The sequence below is a fragment of the Arachis stenosperma genome, chromosome 3 (genome assembly GCF_014773155.1).
Source record: "Arachis stenosperma cultivar V10309 chromosome 3, arast.V10309.gnm1.PFL2, whole genome shotgun sequence".
NCBI lineage: Eukaryota > Viridiplantae > Streptophyta > Magnoliopsida > Fabales > Fabaceae > Arachis > Arachis stenosperma.
The window spans coordinates 126,845,335-126,848,789 of NC_080379.1; the positions used below are offsets into that span (position 1 = coordinate 126,845,335).

Genomic DNA, 3,455 nt, shown 5'->3' on the forward strand with positions numbered 1-3,455 from the left:
CTCCATCTCCCATGACTCGGAGGTGGAAGCTTTTGCCTTCCCTTTCCTCTTTCTAGAGGTTTCTCCGGCCTTGGATGCCATAAATGGTTATGGAAAAACAAAAAGCAACGCTTTTACCACACCAAACTTAAAAGGTTTGCTCGTCCTCGAGCAAAAGAAGAAAGAAGAGAGTAGAAGAAGAAGAAATGAGGAAGAAGGGAATGGCTTTGTGTTCGGCCAAAGAGGGGGGAGAAGTGGTGTTTAGGTTGTGTGAAAATGAAGCGGTGAAGAAGGGTTTATATAGGAGTGAGGGGAGGGGTAGGGTTCGGCCATTATGGGTGGGTTTGGGTGGGAAAGTGGTTTGAATTTGAATGGTGAGGTAGGTGGGGTTTTATGAAGGATGGATGTGAGTGGTGGTGAAGAGAAAGATGGGATTTGATAGGTGAAGGGTTTTTGGGGAAGAGGTATTGAGGTGATTGGTGAATGGGTGAAGAAGAAGAGAGAGTGGTGGGTTGGTGGGGATCCTGTGGGGTCCACAGATCCTGAGGTGTCAAGGAAAAGTCATCCCTGCACCAAATGGCATGCAAAAACACGTTTTGTGCCAAATCTGGCGTTAAACGCCGGGCTGGTGCCCATTTCTGGCGTTTAACGCCAGGTTCTTACCCTTTTCTGGCGTTTAATGCCAGTCTGGTGCCCCTTTCTAGCGTTAAACGCCCAGAATGGTGCCAGACTGGGCGTTAAACGCCCAACTGCTAGCCTTACTGGCGTTTAAACGCCAGTAGGTTCTTCCTCCAGGGTGTGATGTTTTTCTTCCTGTTTTTCATTCTGTTTTTGCTTTTTCAATTGATTTTGTGACTTCTTATGATCATCAACCTACAAAAAACATAAAATAACAAAAGAAAGTAGATAAAATATAACATTGGGTTGCCTCCCAACAAGCGCTTCTTTAATGTCAGTAGCTTGACAGAGGGCTCTCATGGAGCCTCATAGATACTCAGAGCAATGTTGGAACCTCCCAACACCAAACTTAGAGTTTGAATGTGGGGGTTCAACACCAAACTTAGAGTTTGGTTTTGGCCTCCCAACACCAAACTTAGAGTTTGACTGTGGGGGCTCTGCTTGACTCTGATTTGAGAGAAGCTCTGCATGCTTCCTCCCTATGGTGACAGAGGGATATCCTTGAGCCTTAAACACAACGGATTCTTCATTCACTTGAATGATCAGTTCACCTCTATCAACATCAATCACAGCCTTTGCTGTGGCTAGGAAGGGTCTGCCAAGGATGATGGATAAATCCATGCACTTCCCAGTCTCTAGGACTATGAAATCAGCAGGGATGTAATGGTCTTCAATCTTTACCAAAACATCCTTTACAAGTCCATAAGCTTGTTTTCTTGAGTTGTCTGCCATCTCTAGTGAGATTCTTGCAGCTTGTACCTCAAAGATCCCTAGCTTCTCCATTACAGAGAGAGGCATGAGGTTTACACTTGACCCTAAGTCACACAGAGCCTTCTTGAAGGTCATGGTGCCTATGGTGCAAGGTATGGAAAACTTCCCAGGATCTTGTCTCTTTTGAGGTAATTTCTGCCTAGACAAGTCATCCAATTCTTTGGTGAGCAAAGGAGGTTCATCCTCCCAAGTCTCATTTCCAAATAACTTGTCATTTAGCTTCATGATTGCTCCAAGGTATTTAGCAACTTGCTCTTCAGTGACATACTCATCCTCTTCAGAGGAAGAATACTCATCAGAGCTCATGAAAGACAGAAGTAAGTCCAATGGAATCTCTATGGTCTCATTTTGAGCCTCAGATTCCCATGGTTCCTCATTAGGGAACTCATTGGAGGTCAGTGCACGCCCATTGAGGTCTTCCTCAGTGGCGTTCACTTCCTCTCCCTCCTCTCCAAATTCGGCCATGTTGATGGCCTTGCACTCTCCTTTTGGATTTTCTTCTGTATTGCTTGGAAGAGTACTAGGAGGGAGTTCAGTAATTTTCTTGCTCAGCTGTCCCACTTGTGCCTCCAAATTCCTAATGGAGGATCTTGTTTCAGTCATGAAACTTTGAGTGGTTTTGATTAGATCAGAGACCATGGTTGCTAAGTCAGAGGTGTTCTGCTTAGAGCTCTCTGTCTGTTGCTGAGAAGATGATGGAAAAGGCTTGCCATTACTAAACCTGTTTCTTCCACCATTGTTGTTGTTGAAACCTTGTTGAGGTCTCTCTTGATTCTTCCATGAGAAATTTGGATGATTTCTCCATGAAGAATTATAGGTGTTTCCATAGGGTTCTCCTAGGTAATTCACCTCTTCCATTGAAGGGTTCTCAGGATCATAAGCTTCTTCTTCAGATGAAGCATCCTTAGTACTGCTTGGTGCATTTTGCATTCCAGACAGACTTTGAGAAATCAAATTGACTTGTTGAGTCAATATCTTGTTCTGAGCCAGAATGGCATTCAGAGTATCAATCTCAAGAACTCCTTTCTTCTGACTTGTCCCATTGTTCACAGGATTCCTTTCAGAAGTGTACATGAATTGGTTATTTGCAACCATTTCAATTAGTTCCTGAGCTTCTGTAGGCGTCTTCTTCAGGTGAAGAGATCCTCCAGCAGAGCTATCCAAAGACATCTTGGATAGTTCAGAGAGACCATCATAGAAAATACTTATGATGCTCCATTCAGAAAGCATGTCAGATGGACATTTTCTGATCAATTGTTTGTATCTTTCCCAAGCTTCATAGAGGGATTCTCCATCCTTCTGTCTGAAGGTTTGGACTTCCACTCTAAGCTTACTCAATTTTTGAGGTGAAAAGAACTTTGCCAAGAAGGCATTGACTAGCTTTTCCCATGAGTCCAGGCTTTCTTTAGGTTGTGAGTCCAACCATGTCCTAGCTCTGTCTCTTACAGCAAAAGGGAATAGCATAAGTCTGTAGACCTCAGGGTCAACCCCATTAGTCTTGACAGTGTCACAGATTTGCAAGAATTCAGCTAAGAACTGATGAGGATCTTCCAATGGAAGTCCATGGAACTTGCAATTCTGTTGCATTAGAGAAACTAATTGAGGCTTAAGCTCAAAGTTGTTTGCTCCAATGGCAGGGATAGAGATGCTTCTCCCATAGAAGTCGGGAGTAGGTGCAGTAAAGTCACCCAGCACCTTCCTTGCATTGTTTGCATTGTTGTTATTTTCGGCTGCCATGGTTTCTTCTTCTTTGAAGATTTCTGTCAGGTCCTCTACAGAGAGTTGTGCCTTAGCTTCTCTTAGCTTTCACTTCAAGGTCCTTTCAGGTTCAGGGTTAGCTTCAACAAGAATGCCTTTGTCTTTGTTCCTGCTCATATGAAAGAGAAGAGAACAAGAAAATATAGAATCCTCTATGTCACAGTATAGAGATTCCTTGAGGTGTCAGAGGAAAAGAAAAATAGAAGGAAGAGGTAGAAGAATTCGAACTTAATTAGATAGAGTTCGAATTGTGCATTGAGAAGGAGTGA

General features: G+C 43.4%; 1 non-coding gene across 1 annotated transcript; it reads left to right on the forward strand.

Moving 5' to 3' along the window:
* The first annotated feature begins 2,656 nt into the window (after window positions 1-2,656).
* Window positions 2,657-2,760, forward strand: LOC130971251 (small nucleolar RNA R71). Its single transcript, XR_009082481.1, has one exon. It is a non-coding gene; the product is annotated as a small nucleolar RNA R71 (small nucleolar RNA).
* Window positions 2,761-3,455: the final 695 nt, after the last annotated feature.